Here is a 27349-nt window from a genome sequence, read left to right on the forward strand (position 1 = left end):
GAATAATAAGGAAGGGAGTGGACAGACAGTAAAGGGAAAGGGTCATGTTAAAGAAATGGAGTTTCTGTGTGGTTACATTTAGACTTTTTTTTCCCCTTTAAATTTGACTCACTTTGTTAACTTCATCTTGTTATTAGAAGTAATGACAAACATAGATACGATTGACTTACTGTGTTTTGTGTTATATATAGTCACTAGAGGCCCAGTGCAGGAATTTGTACACGGGTGGGGTCCCTCGGCCTGGCCGCAATCAGGGCTGATCAGGGCTACCTCACCCAGTCCCAATGGGGGCGATCAGGGCCGGCTGGGGGGCGGGGGAGGGACCACAGGAGGTTGGCCAGCCATGGAAGGTTAGCTGTGGGAGTGCACTGACCACCAGTGGGCAGCTCCTGCATTGAGCATCTGCCCCCTGGTGGTCAGTGCACATCATAGCTACCGGTCAACTGGTCATTTGGTTGACCTTTGTAACAGTCATTTAGTCTTTTATATATATAGATGCCCACTTAATGACAGGGATATGTTTTGAGAAATGTGTAGCCAATATTGTATTGTGCAAACATCACAGAGTATACTTACTTTGGCTATATGATAGAGCCCATTGCTCCCAGGTTACCAGCCTGTGTGTATAGCATATTACTGTATAAAACAACATGAGATTCAATCAAGCACAAGAGAAAATGATGCAAGCAAGAAATAGGGTAAACATGAGATGTATGAGTCTGCTGCCAACATAATTCTGTTTGATGGCAAACTGGTTTTTTTTATAAGTAAAAGAGTACACTCTAACATAATGATAAAAAGTACAGTATAACCTTAGTGTGATTCAGTGGTTAGTGCTCACCCATGCTGCAGTTCAATTCCCTATTAAGAGCATGTACCTGGGTTGCAGGTTTGATCCCCAGGCCTGGTGTGGGGCATGTGTGGGAGGCAAGCAATGGATGTGTCCCTCTAACATCAATGTCTCTCACTCTCTCTCTCTCTCCCTTCCATTCTCTCTAACAATTTAATGGAAAAAGTATCCTCAGGTGAGGACAAACAAAAAACAAAAAAAGTATAGTATAGAAAATGCATAAACCAGTAATATAGTATTTTATTATGAATAATAAGTATTAAGTACTATATGTAATTATATGTGGTATATTTTTACTTGACTGGCAGGACAGTATTTTTGTTTTGGCCAGCTTCACCACAAACCTATCGGTGATACATTTTGCTATGATATTAAGATGGCTACAATGTCCTTTGGCAATAGGAATTTTTCAGCTTCATTCTAATCTTATAGGACCACTGTTGTATATGTGGTCCATTAGTTGATTGAAACACAGTTATGTGGCACATAGATTATAATAAATGTACAATCTTAAAATGCTGTGTTGTGTTTATTCATGCATTACCTGAAATATATGCACTGGTTTTGTGCTTGCCACCTTTTTGCAAACACTATACTGGGGGGGGGGGGGGGGGGATGTACTAAGTTGCATTTCTCCTTAGCCCATTTTTTGAAAGACCAATCTTTCCTCGGTTTGGGACCACCAGCCTCCCTTGGGCTCTTCCTCTTCTAACGAAACTATTAAGCAGAATAAAGTAAAAGTAGGAATACCAGTAATTTAGTAGACCCTCAAGAGAGTCGAGTTGCAAAGGTGAGACTGAGGACGGTGGAGTAAAATAAGCCTAAGGCTGCAGCTAACTCAACTGTGGGCAATTCTTGAGGTCCTGACAGGAGGAGAGCTGGCCTGTGCCTTCCCTGAAGCGAGAGGGAGGGGGCATGCTGACCATGCACTTTTCTCCCAGGTTTAGATGGCAGAGAAATCCTAAGGCTTGTTCTAGGGGTCCTAAAACAATACTCTGGCATTGCACATTCCACGTATTTTAATGATCAGATCCTCAAACAAAGAAAAAATAAGCAAAGAATTTTCAAACAGAGGTGCATTTCCCCCTACTCAAGTAGTATAGGATCTGACCATGGCAGTTCTTGGAAGCCAGTTTAGGAAATCCTTTACATTAAATGACTTGTAGATACTAGTTAAGGTTCCCATGATAACAAGTGATATGGGTTCATGAAATTGCAAATTTCCTATGTATTTCATTATTCTATGTTGCCAGTTTGAGAATAAGTAACAAAACTCTGACTGACAACATTTTTTTTTATTTAGATGAAGTGAAACGTAATATAATATGTGTCCCCCAAATTCATATGTTGAAATCCTGACCTCCAATGTGATGCTACTTAGGAGGGGGTGGGCAATAATAAGGTTTAAATGAGATTGTGAGGGTGGGGCCCCATGATAGGCTTAGTGTCCTCATAAGAAGAGGAAGAGACACCAAAGCTTTCTATGTCTGCTATGTTAAGATGCAGTGAGAAGTTGGGCTGTCTGTAAGCTAGGCATAGAGCCCTCACCAAGAACTGAATTTGCCAGCACCTTGATCTTGGACTCTCCATCCTCCAGAACTATAAGAAGTACATGTCTTTTGTTTAAACCACCTATTCTTTTGTAGTCACAGCCCAAGCTCAGACAGGTAGCAGAAAATATAGTTTGGGGTGGTAGATGGGTGGGGGTAGACTTGGATGATTGTTGATTCAGAAACTAGAGCTGTAACTAAGACTACTGTCTTGGAAGAGAGATAGCAAAAGGATAGCTGGCTTTAAAAGTAAAGGGATCTGGACTAGCCAGTTTGGCTCAGTGGATAGAGCATCTGCCTATAGACCAAAGGTTCCCGGGTTCAATTCCGGTCAAGGACCAGTGCCTTGGTTGCAGGCTACTTCTCAGATGGGGCACTGCATGGGGATCATTCAGGAGATGTGTTTCTCCCACATTGATATTTCTCTCTGTCTTTTCCTCTCTCTTCCAGTTTCTCTAAAAATCAATGGAAAAATATCCACTGAGAAAATAATAATAAAAATAAAGGAAATTAACTGATGGAGTAGCATGTCAAAGAGCCAAGGGCAGAAAAAAACCCTGCAAGGTTTGAGATAAGGGAGATTCCTAAGGGTTCCTGGCATCTCGTGTGCACACTTGAGGTGTGAGAGAGTAGGATATACAGTATGGCATAATGGTAAAGTACATGGGTTCTGGACTCAAACTGTTTGACTTTGTATCTCAGATCCTTCACTCACTGTGTTTATGACCTTGGACAGTTTAGTTCATCTCCTTACCCTCAATTTTCTTATCTTCAAAATGGTGTGAATTAAAGTCCCTAATTCAGGGAGCTTGCTCCAACAAATGAAGTAATAAATGCAATAACAGTACATTTCATAATAGTACGTTTCTTTTAGTTAATTTCACCCAAGTGGACATATTCTTACTATGATAGTTGGACTGCAGAATCAAAAGTACATAGACAGAAACTTTCCTGGAAAGAATGGATATGTATGACCTATCATAAATGGAAGAAGACAACCAATCTCTTTATGGATATCAGTTGTTTGTATTTCTTTTAAATGAAAATAATTAATGGGAAATGAAATAGATAGTTTACAGATGGTCTTGGTTACTTGGAAGAGGCATTGGTGTTTACAAAGGCAACTTCACTAGCCCAATCTGTGGCAGATGTTAGTGGATTAATTTTTCAGTTAGTGGTGATAGTTTTGGATCTATTTATTTCCCACTGTTTCTAAGGGCTGAAATTTTGTCTGGAGCTGGCCAAAGTTCATGGTATTGTGAAAGGCTGGAGCCACTTTGAGTCTCCAACATTATACTTTCTACCTACTTTAGTCAACTAGCACCAAATACTGTAACAATAGCCCTCCTGACTTATGGGCAAAACCTCTCATAACCATAGGCCAAATAATTAATGTTATTTTATTTTTCATCCTTATGTAAGGGTTCATGAAGAATCAAGGTAGACTATAGCTTCCTTTTCTCTCCTCAATAAGAAGACAAAATAATAAGAAGGGCTATTTTAGGATTAGACCATTGGAAGTACAGTTGTTTGAATACTCCTGAAGTATCTCCCCCAACTTCATATCCACCCAAAGAACATCCATATTTGGAAATAGCATCTTTGCAGGTGTGATTAGTTAAGATGAGGTCACATTGGGTTAGGGTGGGCCCTAAATCCATTGACTGGTGCCTTTAAAAGAAGAGGACACACAGAGACATACAGGAGACAGAGACAGAAGGAAGAAAGCAATGGAGGCAGAGATTGGATTGATGCATCTACAAACCAGGGAACAGCCAGGATTGTCAGAAGCTTCCATAAGCTTGGGGGAGGCAAGGAAAGATTCTTCCCTAGAGCCTTCAGAGGTAGCATGGCCCTGCTGACATCTTGACATTGGACTTGTACTAGTAGCTGCTAGAACTGTGAGAGAACATGCTTCTCTTGTTCTAGCTCATTAAATGTGTGGTGACTTATTATGGCAGCCCTTGGAAACCAATACAAAGACCACTTTCCCTCAGTCCTGCATTTGATGTCAGGAACGAAAAGTAAAGCAAAGGAACATAAGCCGACAGTGTTCAGTTAAAATATATTCAGGATAGATTTATTATCTAGGTATTGTGACTTCCTGGTTATCAAATGCCTTTAACTCCTGTGGGAATACTGGAGTTCTGTTTTCTTGGCACATTATGTTTCATTGCATTAAACTGTTTCTTGTATCTAAATTACAGCTTTCATTGCTATGCACCAATTATTATCTTAAAACAATTTATGTTCATTTTCCTTTTTGTACTTGTCATTACAGCCCATCTAAAGAAAACTTCAAAATATTTGTTAACATTGAAATTCTTTCTGTTTCTCCCAGCTATCCCTTATGAACCCTAATGATCTGATAGTCTGTCATTGCAAATCTTTCACAAGGACAACTTCACAAGATAAGGAATAGTCTGAAAAGAGAAGTGCTTCAATCTTAAAACATAACTGTTTAAAAATTCTGTTTGATGACAAAGAGACTCTTAGAACATTATCTTTAGTAATTTCATTGTAGGGGATTTAGGTTGTTTGTGACTGCTTTTGCAAATTAGGAACAAACTGTTTTCTTATTTGCTCCACAGTTTTATTTAAAGAACGACAATAAGTCATTAAGTACTGAAAGATTTAAAAAAAATGCTGTCAGAGTGACTGAGTTATGCCGAGCCATAAGCATGTGTTTTGACAGTAATTTGGTGGTATCCTTTGAGAGTGGCCCTAGGAATGGAAGTCATAGGAAACAGTAACATATGTTTCTTGGGTGGTAGGAGTTTGCCTTAAGAAATTTACCAGACACTATGGTCACTGTAATCAGGAAAGTACAAAGGCAAGTTGATTTCATGTGTAAATGTACATTGTCTTTGGGAAAACGTGTTGCATTTCCATAACCAGAGTAAGCCACAGCACTAACTTATCCACAGGAGAACAGTTGTACCTCTAAGGTTTTGGCGTCAGTGAATAGTAGTGGCATCTTATATCTTGTTGTCTGCCCATAACCTATCTAAAGATTCTGCCAAAACAAATTCCATGAATATTCTGAAATCTTTCATTTTGATCATGTTAGCTTGACTAGGGTCTTTGAAGAATGGTATCGTTGCTTTGCAACATGTCTTGGCAAAGGAACGAAAGGAGTGAATGTTAAAAAAAAAAGTGAATTATAAGGGAGGAGGGCAAAGGTCTACTTAACAGCCAGTGTCTTCTGAACAGCAATGAGTCTTATTTTTCCTAAGCTCACAAAAAGATTCCCAGAAAATTTAAATTAATAGTAACTATCCCCATAGTAATTCCCTAGGACTGCCATAATGAATTACCACAAACCAGGGGCCTTAAGACAACAGAAATGTATTCTTTGTTCAGATATCTAGAGTCCAAAATCAAGTGTGTGCAGAGTTGGTTCTTTTCAGAAGGGGAATCTCTTCCATGTCTCTGTCTTCGCTTTTGATGCTGCATGCAATCCCTGGTGTTCCTTGGCTTGTGGATGCATCATTCTAATCTGTGCTTTCATCTCCCCATGCCTTCCCTCTGAGTCTCTGTGTCTCAGAACTCCATCTTTCTCTATAAGGACACTAGTCATTGAATTTAGAGTCTACCCTAAACGTAGAATGTTCTCATCTTGATATCCTTAATTATATCTGAAAAGATTCTGTTCCCAAATAAGGACACGTTCAGAATTATTGGGGCTTAATACTCCAAGATACATTTTTGGGGGGCACTCTTCAATCCACACAAACCCCCTGTATTGCAATGCAGTCATATTTACCTATGACAGGTGTGTCTTATGAAGCATCACAGGTTAACTCTAGGCTCCCATACAATTTAAATAACTTGAGGTGATGTGCCCTATTCAATAGAGCACAATATTCCATAAGGCACAATAAAACAAATGAAATTAGAGCCGAAACCGGTTTGGCTCAGTGGATAGAGCGTCGGCCTGCGGACCCAAGGGTCCCAGGTTCGATTCCGGTCAAGGGCATGTACCTTGGTTGCGGGCACATCCCCAGTAGGGGGTGTGAAAGAGGCAGCTGTTCGATGTTTCTCTCTCATTGATGTTTCTAACTCTCTATCCCTCCCTCTCTCTTCCTCTCTGTAAAAAAAATCAATAAAATGTATTAAAAAAAAACAACAAATGAAATTAGAGATACCTTGTTTAATCTAGGATAGTGTAATATTAGAAACCGGAATGCACACATTTCTTCTATCTAATTTTATATAAAGGACAGGACACCTATCTCTCTTTGTCATTAATATAAACTTAGTATTACATTGCAAAACAAGTAGGCTCAAGGGTTGATTTCTAACCTTCAGAGATTGATATTAGCATCCAACTGAAAGTTCTCCATCTCTTGCCTGAATAGATACCTCTAGTCAGGTAATATTTTCTGCCATGTGGCTTGTGGCTTGCTTTTCAGAGTTGAAAAAGGAACCTCGGTTATCCACTCTGCTAATCATGAAAAATAAATGCTTCTTATAAATAATATTAATTACAATAAACTTTAAAACTGAACTTTTGAAAACGGGACTTTGGGTGAAGTTGGAGAGCAGGGGTGAAGGGCATATCAGAGTGAGCAGCCTGTAACTCCAATGCTTCATTGAGAGCAGATGGTGTTCGGAGTTAGTCCACTTATGATTACTCCTTAATAAAGATTAAAGTTGCTTGTCCCCTTCCAGAGGTATTCTCGGCAGGCTGCCAATGTTCTGAACAGGTTCTTGGCTCACCTTGATCCATGCTGGATTGTTTCCCCTCCATTTATCTAATCGCTTCATATTTCTACTAATAAATCTGTCCACTATAATGTTAAGTTTTAAAAAACACACACACATGCTAATTTTAATCCATCATTATTTTTCTGTTATATGAGCCCATTAGCAGTGACTAATTTTTTTTTATTGTTCTGGATCTTAATAATATTACAATCATGTTTTGAATCATACACGTGTTTGAGCTATAGTCTGTTCCCAAGATCTGTGAAGTTGATAATTAGGCAAAGAATACAGGGCAATTTTTTTTTTTCTGTGAAGCTGGCCTGTGCAAGAAGAAATGTGGGTGTTATAACAAGGTAGCAGCTGTAACCGAAATTCTAATGCACAGCAGGGCGTCTGACACAAGGCAGTTTCATTCTTCTCAGGAGTTGGCTGGAAGCCATTATTTTCAGGGGAAAGAGTAGCGCATTGTTCCAGTCCATGACCACTTGTGAGTTTCCATGGACAGCCCACACAAGTCCTTGGAATGATTATACACACACAGAAAACAACCAGTGAACAATTTTAATGCAATTTATGTAAGCCTAAACTCTTGAAAGCATGCAGGTGACTACAAAGTGAAAAGACTATATGGCTGAGAAATCACTTAAAACCAGGATACAATTAATCCTAAGAGAGCCTAATTTGTTTCTATATCTTAGTATGTATACTTCTATGCCAGGAAACACACACAGGCCATGGGTCATTACCAGGACCTGTCATTCTTCTTCATGTCTCCCTCTTAGTCACTATCTTCCCCCAGATAGCAACTATACCGATTGCTAACATCGTAAATGTTTTTCTACTTTGTAATAATATACTTCCTACAATATGTGATTTTTGTCCCTGGCTTCTTTTATTCTGCATTATGTTTACAAAATTTACCTATGTTTTTCTGTGGAGTTGTAATGTTTTTCTTATTCATGCAGAGTATTCAATTGTGAGAATACACCACATTTTATCAACACTACTAATGAAAGATTTTGGACTCTTCCATTTTGACATTATTATGAATAATTGCTAAGAATAGTCTAGTACATGTGTTTTGATGTCTATTTAAACATTTTTCTCGGGTATGTATATCTTAAAGTGAACTTTTAGGAGTACAGGAAATGTCTATTCAGCTTTTATAGAAATCAGGTATCATTTTAATATGGTTCCTTTTACTGTCTCTTGTTCTATAATATATGATTTTTGTTCTTGTTGATCCTTACACTTACATGGAAGACCCATACTTTTCATGGTGGAACTTAAATTTTTCTTTCACACGGATGATTGCCCCAACAATTAATGGGTATGCCAATTGTTATATTTCCATTGAATATTGATTGTTATTGTTAAGATTACTAGATTTGTCTTCTTAATTTCTCAGAAATATTTTCTTTCTTGGTTACTCCATGCCATGCCTTTACTTCAGACTCTTATCTCTCACCTACACTACCCATTAGTTAGTGGGTTCAACTGCATCCAGCCACTGACACCCCAACTAAATCCCCACTGATACCCACACCATAGGTTTGATGGTCACCTAAAGAATCTGCCCCACTTCTCTAAGATTTAGGCTTATTAACATTGAGTCAGGGTGTTTTTTTTTGTTTCAAAATCTTCAATGTGATGTCACATACAAGGATTTTTTCATTGTTTCTGCCTTCATATATAGCATATAAGCTATCGATTTGCCCGTCCCAACACCGTCATACTTGATATGTTTCAGCTAGGTCTTGACTTTAGCAGTTTCTTGTCCTGTAGGTTGTGAACAACAGATATTAATCATTCTATCCTCTCTGATAATTTTTTTAAGTTTTGTAAATTTTTATGACTATGCATGCTATCATAAAATTTATTTGTTTTCCCTACTAGACTAAAAAAATAAGCAAGGACTATGTCCATTTTATACCCCTAGTGCCTCGCATGGTCTTTGACACATGGTACATCCATGGTAAAAACAATGTTGACGGACACTTTCTTTTTGTGTGCCAAATATATAGACACTTGAGTTGGTTATTTTTTATTTTTCCTTACTATAAATGTTATGTGTATTCAACTCAGCTGCTGGTGTTCAATATAAAACTCTTACCAGGATTGATTCTTGATGGTTTTTCTTGCTATCTTGCATTAAGTATGGTGTGTCTTTGCTCTTAAAATAAACTAAGCTTGCAATACTGTCCTCACCATGAGAATGAGGCATTAGCCAGTCTTTCAGAGGGTACCATGTTCTATTTATACAATATTCTGATTCTCCAAATGTCAAAATTTAGTCACGGTAGGAAACACCGGCTTCATATGACTGATCTAGCTATTTACAGAACTGCAAAGTTGCCCTCTACAAGCTGGTCAGCGACCTTACCTCCCTCCAGGCGGATTGCCAATATAGGTTCCTTTGCTGACTCTGCATAGAGGCCTTTAGGATACTCATGGAACTACAATATAAATTATCTTTCAAGTCTAGATGTACATTTTCAAAATGCTTAGAATGGGTCATATGCCATGTTCATTTCTTTCAGCTTTCTTTTTTACTTTTCAAAAACTGAACAGCACATGTATCAGATGTGCTAAATTGATGATTTCACTTGCTGTTATAAAGTACCTGTAGTGCTTATTCCATCAAGCCCCAGGGCCTGAATTTACTTCACAGAATGGTAAGTGCTCGAGTTTTAGCTGGTGCATGTGCAAAGTGTTTGGCTTAAACTTGAAAAATCCTGAACTCCTGTGCTTTTCTGTAGCAATAAATCCTAAACGACAGCTTCAGTTTATGACACTGAGAAGGGGCTAGTATGAAATACAATTGTTTTACAGGTTTTATCCTTCCTAAAATGAAAAGGAAAAATGTGTGTACAAACCTTCAATAAACATTTGGAAGATTATATTGAAGGCTCTCCAGATCTGGAAGAAATCTGTCAGAAAGTATTGCTGAGTCCACAACCTACATGAGAGAACTAATATATCTGGCATACTCCGTTTCCTAGTTTCTAAACCCAGGTAAAGATTTCTTTCAAAAGACAAATATACTACTGCAAATTTAAAGGAAGCCCAAAGAGATTTCTGACTCAGAGTTCCAAGATGAAAGAAGTGAAATAAGAGATATTGTCATCACATTATAATTCATAAAATATATGTCATTTATACTCAAACATATGAAGTACAGGGCTTTATGAAAGCCACCAAACTCTGGTCTAGGCTGCTGTGAGATTTTTCACTGGCCAAGTCTGCATTCCTTTTCTTGGTCAAGACTCTATTTTATAGGCCAAGTCTAACTTTCCCTTTGGGGTTCACGGCAAGGTTTTGTCATTTATTTTAAGTCTTAAATCCTCCCTTAGAATTGTATAAGAAGCACCAAAATGTAAATTAAGACTACAATCCAGCATAAACTGGTAAATAAACTACTGATTGCTAGTGTGGACCTTGCACAATCTTATTGGTGGGTTTAAAACAGTAAAACCCAGTCATGCCAGGCCTAGGCTGAGCAGTGGATGGGTGATCGCTGTCCTCGGTGCTGAACCATCATCCTTAAAGTCCATGTCCATTTGTATTCTAATGTTGGCCCACGAGAGCTGTCTGCTCAACATCTCCAGAATTCTAAACCAATGACACGAGAAGCAGGGGACATATGGAATGGAGGAAGTAAGAAAATAGAGAAAGATGAATGAAGTCCTTGAGAAGGCAGAACTTCTGAGAAGAGTAAAAGATGAATACTTCCTTACTTTTAAAATGATATTCAAGCATTTAATCTCAACAAAACAAAGAACCATTGACTTTGGTCAAACTGAGGTGGCTCAAAAAAGACAAGAAAATGGTGTAAAAATTAATACAGTTAATAACTATCCCCAATAAAGAAAGTTATAGAATGCAGATAAAGGAGATATATATAGGCATCAAGATGTATCACTATTGAAGTACCAGGTGAATACTAGTCCCCCCCCTCTCTTTTATATAATAAAAACATGTTTTCAAACACCACACTGTAGTAAAAATGTTTGTGTTCCAAACTGGCCAGAGTTAATTGCATGTGCTTTTTGACATTTTACCATATTTCTGATTTTTATAGTTGTTTTTCCCTCTTTGGTCATTTTAATGAGCATGCTCTTATCTCTTCAAAATCTACTGATGCTTGTTGGTCTTATATGTCTCACTAATATTTAGAATTATCTTTAAAAGTCAAGGTTTGAGTTTTAAACCTTGAGTGATTGGGTGAAGATATTTTACCCTGCTTTGTAACTTTCACTTTGCAAATGGAATGTAAATAAATGAAAATAAAAATGTTTATATTGCAAATTTCTGGAGATTTTAGGTATTTTGACATATGGTTTGGGTAATGAGAGAATTGTTTGACATGAGTTCCTTATTTGTGAATTGAGTCAATTCATTCATATTCTCTTCAAATCTAATGTCTTTTAAGTCCAGGTGGAGCACACTGTTTTAGAGTTTTGGAAAAGATAGAAGTACCTCTTTGTTTGAAGCAGTTGCTTCTGAAATACCCTTGCTTTTGTATTTTGAAAACAGCTCTAGTAATATGCCTTGGTTTGGCATTGCACTTTATATGTTTAAGTGTTACTACTTATATTTCATGTACATTATCTCACTGACTGTTGTTCCCAACTAGATTGCAAATTAATTAAATTAATTTACTACTGAACAGATAAAGAAAATGGAATTCAGGAAAGATTAAGTTACTTGTTTAGGGTCACAAGCTAAATCTTGACAGATCTGAAATTAGACATTAGCTCAACTGACTCCTATGTTTGCTTCACAAATGTAGAAGAACAAAGCTTTTTGTTCTTCTACCTCAGATTGTATGAAAGTTGGATGGGCTCTCATGTCTCACTTATTGCATAGAGGCTAACAACTTTCAGATTATATTAAAAAACCCTCTCATTACAGTTACTATGTTTCTGGCATAACAGTTTTTTAATCCTCACCTGAGGCTATGTTTATTGATATTTAGAGAGGTAGAGAAACATTGATTGGCTGCCTTTTGTATACACCCCGACTGGAGATAGAACCCACAACCTAGGCATGTACCCTGACTGGGAATCGAACCCAAAACATTTTGGTGCATGGAACAACACTCTGGCCATGTGAGCCACCCTTCCAGGCCAGTCTTCAGAAGTCTTCTCAGTTTTTATGGGTTAGATCGCCTATATCAATGATTTCTGATAATTTTTAGAAACCAAGTACATTCCTTAAAATGATCTAGATTTTTGTTTATTCTTATGTTCTTTATTTTTCTACAAATGAGTAATAATAATTTTCCTTTATATTAAGTAGTACATTTAACATATCTAAATTATTTTCACATCAAGTCTCACATTTTGGAGGTATTCTAATTATTATATAACGTAAGTAAAATGGTCGTAATTTCTTTCAGTTTTTGGAGAGAAAGTCTCTGAGTCTCAGATGAGCTCAAGATTTCTGAAGTTCACAGAGGTAGCAAATGATTGAAGTAGGACTGCTGAATGGGTATCTTGAGTCTAAGCACTGAGCACCCCTAGCTGCCATACAGCAGTTATTCTTAAAGGGGGAGTGGTTATTTTGCTTCAAGGGGACATTTGGGAATGTCTGGAGATATTTACTAGTGATTGTCTAAACTTGGAGGGGTGCACTGTCACTTAGCCAGTAGAGGCCAGGGGTGCTTCACTGCAAGATACAAGACACCTCCCCTCCACCACACACACACACACACACACACACACACACACACACACACACACAGCAATTATCGCGCCTGTCAAGAATGTCAATATTGAAAATCCATGATTTAAAGAAATCTTTCATTATTTGCTCTCTTTCTTACTAAAGAGTGAAATGCTGATTTAAGGATACAAAATTGAATATTTGAACCCAATCAAATAGAAGTACAAAATTACCAAAGAGCAAAATGAAAACTACTCATATTTTGGAGGTAGATAAAACTGCTTTAAAATTCAGATTCTTCAGGTAAATAGTACGTTTTCTTCGGACAGGTCACATAACCTCTTTGTGCCTTATTTCCCTCTGGCATAAAGTAAGAATAATTCCTACCTTTTAGGATTTTTAACAGGATTACTCATTATTATTATTATTATTAATCCCTCCCTTCCAAGCCTCTATAATTCTATCTTTTGTAGCCTCATCCTCCTAAGGTGTTTACTGTCTGACTGTGGTTTCACACTGTAGTAGCCTATAGCCCTGACCCATTCTCTAGACTCAAAACCTGGCACCATCAACATGACCTGTCTAATAAATTACCTTTTACTGGTAGACACACACATCAGTAGGAGCTTGTCTTTTCAGCCAAGGATCCCCTTGGATGGGTAGAGTAATTGACAGAAATTATAATTTATTGATTCACTTCACCCTTATTTGACTCTCTCAGAATTAAAGTGAGCTCAGGGTGTGTCATGCAGTCTCCACTAATGTCCCAAAGGAAAGAGGAGAACTATATACAGAAGAGAATAAATGTGACAATTAGTTTAAATTTAAGTACAGCACCAATTGGATCTCTTCTAGCTATTTATTTCTATAACTCAAAACTGTTTCTGAGTCTGCTGTCTTTTTTCCATAAAAGAGGGCTGTCCTATGAATGAAAATACGCAATACATACAACATACACCTAAATTCATGCTTAGCAAGTAGTAGCTATTTATTTATTGAAATGTGCAAATACCATGCATAGGCATCATGCTTCAATCATGAATTCTAACAAAGAAATAGGAAATTCTCTCAAAGTCATCCCCACTGCATAAAAAAATACTTACTAGTACTACTTTTCCAAGGCATGTTTGTACTTCTTTTTATATGCTCAACCTCTTTTTTCCCCCTGAATTCTCCAAATTAACATGATATTATCATTTTAGAAAATGTTCTTTCTCTTTAAAAATAATCTTGATTTACATCTGGCTACTAAAGTAAATAAGTTTACTTTAATGATGTGACAGCACTCTTTCTTTTAGTAGCGTTTGTTATTGTGGGTTCTGAAGTGATGAACGTTTAGCAGTTTGGGATGATGGAACTATCAGAATATCTATACCCATTCTGAAAAGGGAGCAAAGAAAGAGGAAAAAAATGCCTTATCTCATTTTAAAGACTCATTCTGGTTGTATCTTCTCCCAAAATCATAAAAACCTGTTTTCTATGAGTGTTGGGGGAAAACATTATCAGTAGAAATGAGAGACCTGAGTTTGCCTCTAAAACCTTTATTCTTAATTCAATGATGCTTGTCCCGAGGGACTCTATTTTCTTCATTACCTTGAGGCATTTAATTGAGCACCTTCATAACTAAATCCAGCAGGAAGAGGTTGGATGGATATTGTATTGGTATTAATACATGTTCTAGAGGGAAGGAGAGACAAAATATCTCAATACAAAGATATTCCAAAACATCCCAATACAATTGCTTAATCCTTAAGAAAAAGCAGAAGTCTGGAAGAGCATGAGGAAGAAATATGAAATAGAATAGCTTCAAATTCACACTGTCACTTACTGCTTTAGTAAGTAGGAGAGGCCAGAAGCCAATCTCAATTCTGATTTATGATTCCTTGTTTTAAACCACCCAAAAACTTGTACCATTTGGAATATGGGAAACCATCAGATCTCCCACTTGGGATTCTGTTAATTTATTCATCTTTCCATTGATGTATTCAATCACTCATTTAACAATTATTTATTGGACAGTTAAGGATTCTGGTTTTAAAAATTAATGTCTTAAAAATATGGTCATGTGATTATATTTAAAACGTAGTGAGGGAGTAAAAAAAAAACAAGCAAATAAGTGAATTACATTATAAATGGATATATTGCTCTAAGGGAAATAGAGTGGTAAATAGAGAATAATATTATACTTTCAATAGAGCTGTCAAGTGTGGCTTCACTAAATAGGTGATAATTATGCTGGTATATATGGTGTGTATATATTTGGGGATGGGATGCATGGAAGGAATGTGTAACCATATTTCAAATTTTAAAAAGTCATCTGAAAAGTTCAAGGCCCCTCCAAGACTATACTATGTTCCATCAACTCAAAACCTAGCTAGATGCCATCGCACTTAATATGATAACGTGAGAGCCACTGATTAATTATGTAATGCATTGTGCTGCAGTTAATCCTATATAATAAAGAGGTAATATGCAAATTGACCATCATGCCCTCGCACAAGATGGCTGCCTCCATGTAGTCACAGGATGGCCTCCCCCATGTGCTCACAGGATGGCAGTGCCCATGTGGTCACAAGATGGCCACCCCCATGTGGTCACAAGATGGCTGCACCCATGTGGTCACAAGATGGCCACCCCCATGTGGTCACAAGATGGCTGCCACAAGAAGGCCGGCAGGGGAGGGCAGTTGGGGGCGACTGGGCTGGCAGGGGAGGGCAGTTGTGGGGGACCGGGCCTGTAGTAGAGGACAGTTAGGGACGATCAGGCCAGCAGGAGAGGGCAGTTGGGGGTAACCAGGCCTGCAGGGGAGGGCAGTTAGGGGTGACCAGGCTGGCAGGGGAGGGAAGTTAGGGGCAACAAGTTGGCAGGGGAGGGCAGTTGGGGGTGATCAGGTCAGCAGAGGTGGGCAGTTGGGGGCAACTGGGCCAGCAGAGGAGGGCAGTGGGGGGAAACTGGGCTGTCAGGGGAGGCAGTTTTGGGTGACTGGGCCTACAGGTTAGGGCAGTTGGGGGTGATCAGGCTGGCAGGAGAGTGGTTCAGGGGTGATCAGGCTGCCAGGCAGAAGTAGTTAGGGGCAATCAGGCAGGCAGGCAGGCAAGCAGTTGGGAGCCAGCAGTCCCTGATTGTGAGAGGGGGGCCTATACCAGCAGTCGGACATCACCCGAGGGGGTCCCAGATTGGAGAGGTTGCAGGCTGGGCTGAGGGACCCTCCCCCAAAGTGCATGAATTTCGTGCACCGGGCCTCTAGTATACTTTATAAAGGCTGGTCTTATAATATTGTCTGGTACAATGATGCTTGAGTGAACTGTAGACCCTTTGGCAAACAGGTAGGAGACATTGCTTGGATTTTTTAAAATTTATTTTTTATTGATTTCAGAGAGGAAGGGAGAGGGAGAGAGAGATAGAAATATCAATGATGAGAGAGAATCATTGATTGGCTGCTTCCTGCATGCCCTCTACTGGGGATCGAGCCCACAACCCTGGCATATACCTTGACTGAAATCAAACCTGGGACTCTTCAGTCTGCAGGCCAATGCTCTATTTACTGAGCAAAACCAGCTAGGGCCATTGCTTGCATTTTATGTTAACTTCTATCGAAATCATGTCTCCCAGCTTCCTTTGAACAACCCTACGAAGACAGGTACCAACTGCACTTAGAACAGCCTATGTATCTGACATATTTAACATTGGCTTATGAAATATCAACTTGGTCATTGCATTACTAGTTGTTCATTTGCTCACCTGTACACTGTGAGCTCTTTGCAGGCAGCCACCTTTGTATCTCCAAAGCCTACCAGGGTTTCTGCATTAAAATAATATTTAGGCAAAGCTTGTTTAATGAATGATTAGCTGACTAAATTAGTGAAAGCTAAACCAGTAGCAAGGGCTGGGAGGAAATCATTCTAAAACTTTGAATCTCAGAATATTTTTCTAAACCTAGTCAGAGAAAATATCCACCTAAGTAACATGGCATATTTAGATTGAACAACTTAAACATTGACCTTATTTCACTAACAGAAAAAGAGTTTGGTCAGAAATTTTCAAATCTGAATTCACAGTATCGCTCTATAATTTATCTCCCATTTACATACATTACAGAAGATTGTCTCTTCTCTTTGATTTTCTGTTCCATCTCTGGGATCTTACATCCCATGCTGGCAAAAGATATTTTGTTTTCTCATCTGAAGATGTAGAACATTTGAGAGGAACTGAAGAAGTAGGTTAGGGACATTTATCAATCTCTCTCATGCTATCTCCCTAAAGGCAGAGGGAGTGGGAAGGAAAGACAGAGGGAGCTGATAGAGGAAGAAGGGAGGGCGATGGTCTACTACAAGTTCAATTTATTTTGGAATCTTTTTTGTGTGTGGGAATGTTTATATAATCCCTATGAAACCATTTTTCTTTTGTAAAAAAATGCTTATCAAATCTTCAAGTGAAACTTACTTTCTAGGAATATGGAATATCTTATTCTGTGGTTTCCCACACCCTCTGGATTCCTGACTCATCCCACCTCCTTCCTGCTTCTTTGAGAAACTGGTGTGCAAGAACGCTAGCACAGGTAAACATGTTTGCTAAAAGGAGGGTGTATAAGACTCTCAAGAGAGCCTTTTGTAGTAAACAAAATGGAAAATAGAAAAGGCTTATATGAACTGGTAAATGAGTACCAGTATGGGAGACTAAGTCTCTAAAAATAACCATATTGTCTTTCATGAGCTTCCTCTTCTGTGCAGAGGCTTCCAGGTAATTCTAGGTGCCTGCACACGGACAGAGCATCTTCTTCCAGGGCTGAAATGCAGACATTTAAGGGTATTATCAATGAAGGCTATTTTTCATTGTGTTTGATTTCTGTAAAAGAACACACAAGCCCACACGGAGATTCATTGAAGCTCTGTTTCCTTCCTCAGGGAGCTGTTATTTCAATAAAAACAATGGAATCAGTTAGCATAGGTAATAAAATAATTATAGTCATTTATTTTGGCTATTAAATGTTGCATCCCCTTAGCTAATCATCCACTTCAAGCTATTATTCAAAGCGTTCTGCTCTTTCTGCCTTTAAGTTAAACATCATGAATTTCTATGCACTGATAAATCCAAATCTAATAAATTCCTGATGTGTTTCCTTTAGCTGTGACTACAGACAACTCTCTCTATCTTGTTAATTCAATGTTATTCAACACCAGTAGAAGATGTTTTCTAATACAATATAAAAGCAGAGAGTTACCTTGTTACCTAAATTCATATCAAGTTACAAGGATATTTAGCCTTCATTTCTTTATGACTCTAGAGACTTGATGTTACAAACAAAAGAAGTGCCTGAGATTTTAATCCTGGGGCCTTAGAGAGCTGTACTTTCTAAAGCAACCCTAAACATCTCCTGCCAACACTAAGTCCATGAGAGAATATCTTTCAGGATTCAAAGAGCCTAATGCATGTTTCACCATAAGATAGAGTTAGGTTTCTAATTAATTTCAGTTCTATTCAGTTTCACATCCATTTCATTTTGATAAGGTCTAAACCAGGCATATCAAATAACCCGAAAGCATGGGGAGTTGTTTTCCTGTCTTGAAGGCATATTATGTGAATTGCTTAGAAAGAAACCAAACTGGAATCCTTATTCTCATTTCAGACTCCAGATCATTAAACAAAAGAAGCAGCAGAAATAATTCCAAATGATTCCTGTAGAGATTGCATATTCAGAGTTTAAAACTCAATCTATCTTTGTGCTATCAGTGCACTATAAAGGAAACAATTAATTCCTTAACCTTCCCCATCCTTCCCATGGTTCTGAACTTACCCAATGAATCAATGCATGTTTGACTTTAATTAAAAAAATATATACATACTAGTATAATGACTGGAAACTCTTGTCCTTTAGTATGAACTCTAGGAATAATTAACATACTGGACAACTTCTTTTTTAAACTTCTTTTTAAAGTTCAGTTTATATTTAATATTATTTTGCCTTAATTTCCAGTGTACAACATAGTGACTAGAAAATTATATACTTTGCAAAGTATTCCTCCCAATATGTCCAGAACCCATTTGGCAACATACATAGTGATGACAATATGATCGACTATATTCCCTATGCTGTACTTTACATCCCATGACTATTCTGTAACTGCTAATTTGTATTTCTTAATCCCTTCACCTTTTTCATCCAGTCCCCCAACTCCCTGCCTCTCTGACAACCCATCAGTTTTTTCTATGTGTCTTTGAGTCTGTTTCAATTTTGTTTGTTCCTTTATTTTGCAGATCACTTCGTTTTTATTAACTACATTTGGGTTTTCAAAATTGTATTGAATTTGTGAGGTGTATCATACAATTGAAGCTAATAAAAACTAATGACATGTTTTGGTCCTAAAGTTGTAACACCAAAAATTTTTAAAAGCCCTAGCCTGTTTGGCTCAGTGGATAGAGTGTCAGTCTGTGGACCAAAGAGTCCTAGGTACAATTCCAGTCAAGGCCATGTACCTCTTACCTCATTTGCAGGTTCCTACCAGGCCTTGGCCCTGGTTGGTGCATGCAGGAAGCAACCAATTGATGTTTCTCTCACATTGATCTTTCCCTCTCTCTTCCATTCTTTAAATGATAAATGGAAAAATATCCTCGAATGAGGATTAAAAACATTTTTCCCAAAAAAACCTGTTTTCAAATGGATTGTTTTTCATTGATATTCTACTTACAAAAAATATTCTAAAGAAATGAATAAAAAAAAGAACTTCAAATTGGAAAATATAATTTTCCGTTGAAATTGAAAACATGTTCATTGGTTTTTACTGCATAAATATCTCAATTATACTCCATCTACTTGTCAACATCTGAAACTTTACTTAGGTAAGATAAAAAGAAACCTCCACTAGGGTGCAGGGTTTTTCTAAGAACTTTGGCATAGTGCCCTTGAATTAATGTGGCTTTTCAATAAATTAACACACACACACACACACACACACACAACACAAAATACTCATTGAAATGAATTGATTCCACTTCTGGAGTTGTATTGGTATTTACAGTGATTAGACAATCATATACTTTGCAAATTATTTCCTCCAATATTTCTAGTACTCACTTGGCATCATACATAGTGATAACATTAGTGACTATATTCTCTATGTTGTACTTTACATCCCCATGACTATTCTGTAACTACTAATTTACTTCTTCATCTGTTCACCTTTTTCATCCAGACCCCAACTCCCCACCCCTCTGCCAACCACATAAGTTTTTTCTTGCATTGGGCCCAGATCAGGTTGATCAGTTGGTTAGAGTCTCCTCCTGATAAGCCAAGGTTTCAAGTTTGATCACCAGTCAGGGCACATACAAGAAGCAACAAATAAATGCATACATAAGTGGAATAACAAATGGATGGGTTTTTTTTCCTCTCTTTCTCTTACATAAAATAACACATTGCATTGGTATTATCTATAATTCATTATAGCAGGAAGAAAGTGGCAAGTGTTGGATCACTACTTGCTTAGTAAACTGACTCTAGAGTCACAATATTTTTATGTTTTCCTTGTAAGAACATCAATTTTTCAGAGTGATGAAAATCAGAACTTGCAAAATGTTCTACCGGGCCTTCTGAAAGTTATGAGGGTTTTAACTTTAAATCACATTAATAATATTTTTTTTCTTAAAAATAGATGGGGTTTGTATGGTAACTAGAATTGTCTTTACTGTGAATATATTCTACAAGAAAGGAACATTTTTTTAAGGTTTTATGGACCCAGTAGCTGAATTAGAATTGGTTTATTGGAAAAACCATTTAAATTAGCTTCTTTTGTTTAAAAAGTTATGTGTTGAATAGCCAGGAGCCAGGAAGTAATTTTACAAAGGAAATATAAATGTATTGTGATGAATTTAAGTAGCACAAAGAATACAGAAAGCTTTGCATGTAAATTGACTTTATAAATTAGATACCATAAGCTGGTAATAGAACATAGTAATACCATGGACAAATTCCAGTCAACATAAAATTTGAGCTCTTTGAAGATAGGGCCAAATCTGTTCTCTTAGAAGTAATAGAAATTTTCAGCCAGGGATGGACTTAACACAGTGGATAACCTTTTCATTAGGCAATTATGTGTTTCAGTCCACAGGATATTCAGTATATATTTTTGTTGTACTTTTTCAGATGTCAATGACCCCATTTCATGAAATTTAAGTCACACTGAGGTTTTAAACATCTGAAGAAAATCAATAGATGAGCTATTGAAGACTATTATATACCCACTGAAAATGTGTGGGTTTTTTTTTTTAATTCTCTCTTTTTAAAAATTTTTTATTGCTCAAAGCTCCACCTAAACATCAAAAAATCATTGAAAACCTGAGTGATAATTATCCGTGTCATGGATTTTATAGTGAAGCTCTTTTGTAGCTTTGTAGCATTTGAAGTTCTAATCCACTTGGTACAATACCCCAGGAAAGTTAGTAAGGAATATAAAACTACTAATCCATTGAGCAATCTTAAAACAATAAAAAAGAAAAAAGGTATTACTAGAAATTAGGCTTTATTACCATCACAATCAATAGAAACAAATTTGTAGTCACAGTTCACCTTAAGTGACACTAATTAAAAATAAAATGGTGGTGTAATTAATGTGTAATTAAATTGCGATTCTTAATTGGTTTATTTGGGCCATTAGGAACTTATATTTAGGCTTTCATGAGAGGCTAGTAGATTTTGTTTGAGTCTAACCTAAAATATGTGTACATAGTACAGAGAGTTCTGTGTTACTTTAGAGAGTAGATCCAAGACTACTGACCATAAATGGTTTATAAATTAAAGTAGAAATTTAAAAAAGGATCCATCTAAAAGTGAAATGAGCTACCTGCTCCACCATTAGAGATAAGCAAGGGAAAGTGGGATGGCTGACATGCTGATCATTTAATAGGCACGCTATAGAATGTATAGGTGGAAATTTATTTAAGAGATTTTATGGCTGCTTAAACAATAAGCTGCTATAATTGTATGGTTCTAGGAACTATCTCAGGGGTACATGTATAGGACTAAGAGTTCTTAGGTATGTTCTGTATTACATGAAATTGCCAGTCACAATATTTGCTAATGTTATAATTAAAAATATTTCTGTGTCCACCTCTAACTTAACATAGCCCATGTGTCTTTTTTTACAATCTTTACTGAAAACCTAGAGAATAAAAGAAGGCAGAAGTCATTTTAAGAATAACTATCTCTGCTTCATTTTGTAGAGAGAGCAAGATCTCATTCTTTTGCTTTGGAAACTTCCACAGAAGATAGGAGCAAGGGTTTGTCACATTGTAAGGGATGCTTAAGCAATTGTCTGTGACCTGGCCCTATAGCTTTGGCACAGGATTTAGCAGTTTCCCAGGACCACTCTATAACCCTCTGTCTAACAAAGCCTTGCAGTATCTTAGTAACGCATCAGAATTTCATTTCAGTACGTTTACTGGAGATATCTGTGCTGAAGATGCAACATGGACACTCAGTAACAAAATACCTGAATTTCAGAGATCAGAGGTGGAAAGTGCCAGCAAACCCTAGATCTCCTGAGGTCTTGCAGAGGATCAGAATAAAAGGTGGTAGGAATCCCGAGAGAGAGAAGTATAGAAATCTGGCTTGAGTGGTAAGCCTTGGCCATCACAAATTGTCACAGTCTCTGAGATATTCTAAACACTCTTCTTCAAAAACACATCGATTAGGCTTCTTTTGTTTGAAAAAAAAGGAAGAATAAAAGGATGAGGTTCTGTTTGGGAACTCTGGGGTAGGATTAAAAGAGCTGGAAAATGCCAAGCAATTGAGCACTGGGAAATTGAAGAGCCAGGATGATGATGATGTACCTAGAAAGCAAGATTTAATGGATTGCTACAACAGCCCATGAGGGGATGAGTTCCTACTATGACCCTCTCTTGTGATCCTCCCCTCAGAATTCACACATCCAGGAATCATAGTGTGACTGGTCTTGGGTTGAATGTTTTTCCTCTGGCCGGTAAAGTTGGGGCTATTGTATGAAGCCCAACAATACCTGCAAAAGTAGTTCCCCTAGAAAATCTGTATAGACTCTTATTGAAAGAGATGGAATTGGAGGTTGGACAGGAACTATACACAACAATCAAATAAATAGGACAAGAATAAAAGCAAGAATGCTTGTCTACCAGTAGGAACAGCAAAAGAGACTTCCAACATTCATTCCACAATTATTGATGGAGTGTCTACAGAGTGTGAGACACTGTGCTCACATTAATACCTTTGCGTTCACACACAGCTTGTGAATGAGAGACACATTAGGAAAAGGGGCCCTTAGCTTTTTGTGGTCATTTCATATTAAGACGAAACATTCACATCTTTGTTCACAGTGTTATTTTGCTATTTTCCCCAATCACAGATCTTTCTTCACTCATTTTAAAGTTCTTTTTCTAAAATAAGTTTTCATGTTCAAGTAACTGTAAATCACAGAAGACAGGGGATTGAGTCTCATCCTCAGCTTCAGCATATTTTTTCAGTGACCAATATCAGAACACACAATGTGTTCACACACACACACAAACACACATGCACATATAATCATGATATCATGATGGCAGGTACTAGAATATCTATAATTCAGTTTTGTAGTCTTGGTCCTGGTTCTTCATTTGCAAGCAAAAAAAAAAATAGGTGATGTTATGGTGCTAGAAACAAAACTCATTCAAGTGAGATTGAGCTCAAACAGAGAAATTATTGGAATCTGTGGTATAAAACTGAGCTGAGTCTCAGGATGGACAAACAAACTGGGCACTGAGAGGGGGAACTCAAATCACCACCATATAACACCCAAGCATGTTTGTTCCCTTACCTTCTTTGGTTCTTGGATGAAATGGCACTTCAGTGATTTTTCTAGTCAAACCTAAAATACCATCCCCTCTCCCACTGTAGCACTCCTCATCTATCTGCCCTTCTTTCTTTTTCCTCCAAAACAACATCTGCATCAGTCATGATATGCTTCAATAAGAAATGAGCTCAAATATGTTAATGGCTTCTATCAACAATAGTTTGTTGCTCACTCACACCACGTGTCTATCACGGCCCACTCACCCCACCTCTGCTCTATGTGAATATATACTCACAAGGATGCATAATACATATGCATGTGTATTTCATGTATGTCTATCAATATAAAATTAAATTTTAAAAATTTAATTGACTTTAAATTAAACTTTTTAGCATTTGTAGAAGGTTAACTAGGATTCTGCCAGTTATCCAAGAGTTGTGGCTGAGTACAGAGTCTGAGTGGAATTCAAAGAACTGTGTGCTTTGGGTACTAAAAAGAGCTGCTAGGAGCCTCTAACCTGTAAGACCAGAAAACCCAGGGTTGCCCAAGCGTAAAATAGCTTGTACTTCTCCTATCAATAACGCCCTCCCCAGCCCCTTTCTTGCTCTCAGTGGATATAAAACGTGGATGGGAAAAGGGAAGAGGAGCATCAGGGTCACAGGCCTTGTTGGGCGTGCAGAATTGTTTGTGCGATGTTTTCTTCTCCTCTCCGCGGAGTGATTCTTCCTTAATAAGCCATGTAGGTATGTGCTGGAGGTGGGGAAAGGTGACTCCAGGTGAATCACTCATAAAAATTGGAAGTGTCAGTGAGAAGGAGCAATGTGCTTTCCTTCTGTTCCCTGGTTGGATATCTGCTTAGAGAATATGCCTTCTGATCTGTGCCCACGACAATCTGAGTGGAGGAAAGGGAATTGGAGAGATACTTCAGGTGACATACACTTGAATAACATGCACACCAACTATCTTAGCAAGGATGTGAATTTCCAGTGGGTCCGGTAAGCACCAGAGAAGTAGCTGACTTAAGGTGTGGCATTGGCTCCCCCACTGGAAGGCCAAAGCAACTTGAGTTGTGGTGGGAGATGGAGAGTGGAAGAGATGACTTGGACCTGAAGCTCCAATGTCTAAGATTGGGAAAATGTGGAGACTGCAAGGCACCCTCTGAAGAATCTATATGCATGTATTAGTGAGAGCCAGTTAAGAATGCCTACCGCACACGAGCAGTGATAATGTTAGCCAATTAAAGGATGAGGCTACAGCCTCAAGATGTTAATAGCTGACTTTTCTTTATTCCTCTTGGCACCTTCACACGCTAAATGCACTAGAGCCGTGGTCGGCAAACTGCGGCTTGCGAGCCACATGCAGCTCTTTGGCCCCTTGAGTGTGGCTCTTCCACAAAACACCACGGCCTGGGCGAGTCTATTTTGAAGAAGTGGCGTTAGAAGAAGTTTAAGTTTAAAATACTTGGCTCTCAAAAGAAATTTCAACCGTTGTACTGTTGATATTTGGCTCTGTTGACTAATGAGTTTGCTGACCACTGCACTAGAGCAAGAAGGAGGAAGGACTATCAAGCTTTCAATCAGTCAAGAGATCAATATTTTAAAAGTTGACTTACCAAAATTTATCCAGAATGTTGCAGAACCTACCCAAGATATTGTTAAACAGCCAGATAGGAGGACTGACAGGGTTGAAATCAACCAATAAAACCATTTCATTTTTACACACTAGTGATTTTAAAATTACTCAATAAGATTGTTAAACATGAAACTTAAGATGCCATTGTTGTGTTCAAAGTATCTTAAAGCCATTGTCATTGGAAGAGTATTTTTAAATTATTTTCCTAAGTGGATATACCCCAAGAAAATGTTTCAGAGTATGGTAAGTTATTTGGTACTACATCCTCAATCCAGTACACAATGGCTTTTTAAAGGCTATGTAAAGTCCTGTAGCTAAGACTATTTAATCTAGCCTTTCCCCAAATGGTGATAAATCCTATTTAAGCCACATTCCCATTAACATCCTGCTAAAAGGCTACTCCACAAACACCAGCTACTTTAAGAAAAGAACAGTGTTTTGTGTCTTATATTTGGTCCTCCATTATCTGATCACTACCTCAGTTCACAGGCTTACCCACATTCCCATGCCCTGCTCAAATCAGACAACTTTATTTTTTTATGAACACATCATTATGTCTATGTCTATGACTCTTTCCCCCTTTGGCATTTCATCATCAATATTATTTGTTGCTATTCAAATCCTCTCCACTCTTAGTTCTATTTTAAGTGCTGCCATCTAACCCATAAAGGCTTCTCTAATCTAATTAAGAATTGTTCCTTGTTCCTCTCTACACTCAGAGCACCCTGCAATGACTTCATTCAATCTACTTAACCCAGACTACCTTTTAGAATTATTACTGATGGTACTTATAATAATATTATTACAAGTTTACAAAGCAATTACTATAAATCAGACACTGTGTTCAGTCCTTGTCAAAACAACCCTGCAAGTAATATCATCACTTTCAGATAAGAAAGCTGATGCCTAGAGAGGATGAATAACTTGATTAAGGTCTCATAGCTAAGAAGTGGCAGAGCCAGGACACTACTCCAAGTCTATCGGAACCCAAATCCTTGCTCTGAAACTCTATGTAATAATTACCATGCCCCTTGGTGTGCATGTCTTTCTCCTCCTCTTGATTATCAGAGCTCGGAGGGCAGGGATCATGTTGAGTTCATCTTTACACACACTCCATGCTTAATAAAGTGCTTTCCAGATACCCTGTAAGACATGTTTAGAATTAAATCAAAACTGTGCACCCTCAGCATCCTGAGGTAATAGGAAGGCATCTCCATGAGAATCATTTGTCTGTCATTTCAAGGTGCTGGCTCTTTGCATTCCACCTGTCCTTTCCTCCTTTTGAATTATCTTCCTAGAGTATCTCATTATGATGCATCCCCTACGTTCCTCTTAGTCGCAATATCTAATGCAACATGACGAGCGCGACATGAGCACATGAGCCCTAGAGAACTGAAGAGCAGGAGGGTTGTGTTTCTCCACACTGTGGATTGAAGGGAATTTATAAATATATATATGGTAAAGGTCATCAGTGAAACTCCAAGTTAGGAGCCCTGCTGTGCAAGGGTTCCATCCTTCATAGGGCACCGAACTGCTATATTCCCATGGAAATTGAGTTGAATAGGCCATTCAAGCAGCCCCGTTTATTTTTCCAAGAAAATTGCCTTATATTAATGCTCATTATGGAAATAGTGCTCCATGTCAGACCTAACAAGAAGAATTTGGAATGCATGTACACATGGAAAATTACCTCCTGTGCTTTTCATCCCAGTGGGTCTTGGGGAATTTTCTGAAACTCATTTTCAGCCTCTGTCAGCTTGTTCAACAACCCCTTTCCTCTGAAAACAATCCCCTCTGCAATGACCTCTTTCCAAAACACCCCAGTTGTCAATCAGTCATGGCAACCAGGCCAGCAGTTCAGTGACCCCAAATAAATTTCATGGGGACTAGGTCTCCAGGCCAGGAAGAAACCAAACTAAAATAACAGGAGAGTCAGTAGAGTATATGCTTAGTTTACCCACGGGGATTGTGGATCCCTGCAGACTAGGGCTCAGATTTTGAATGTCCCTTAGTAATTGTGTGGCATAGGGAATTAATGCATGCTCTTCATGTCCTGCCCTGTAAATAAGTAGAAAACTTAATAGTGAAATTCTCCCTCTTCTTAGAGTTATAATGAAATTAAATGAGATAACAATTGCAAAGTGTTT

The sequence above is a fragment of the Cnephaeus nilssonii genome (assembly GCF_951640355.1).
Source record: "Cnephaeus nilssonii genome assembly, chromosome: 5".
NCBI classification, from domain to species: Eukaryota; Metazoa; Chordata; class Mammalia; order Chiroptera; family Vespertilionidae; genus Cnephaeus; species Cnephaeus nilssonii.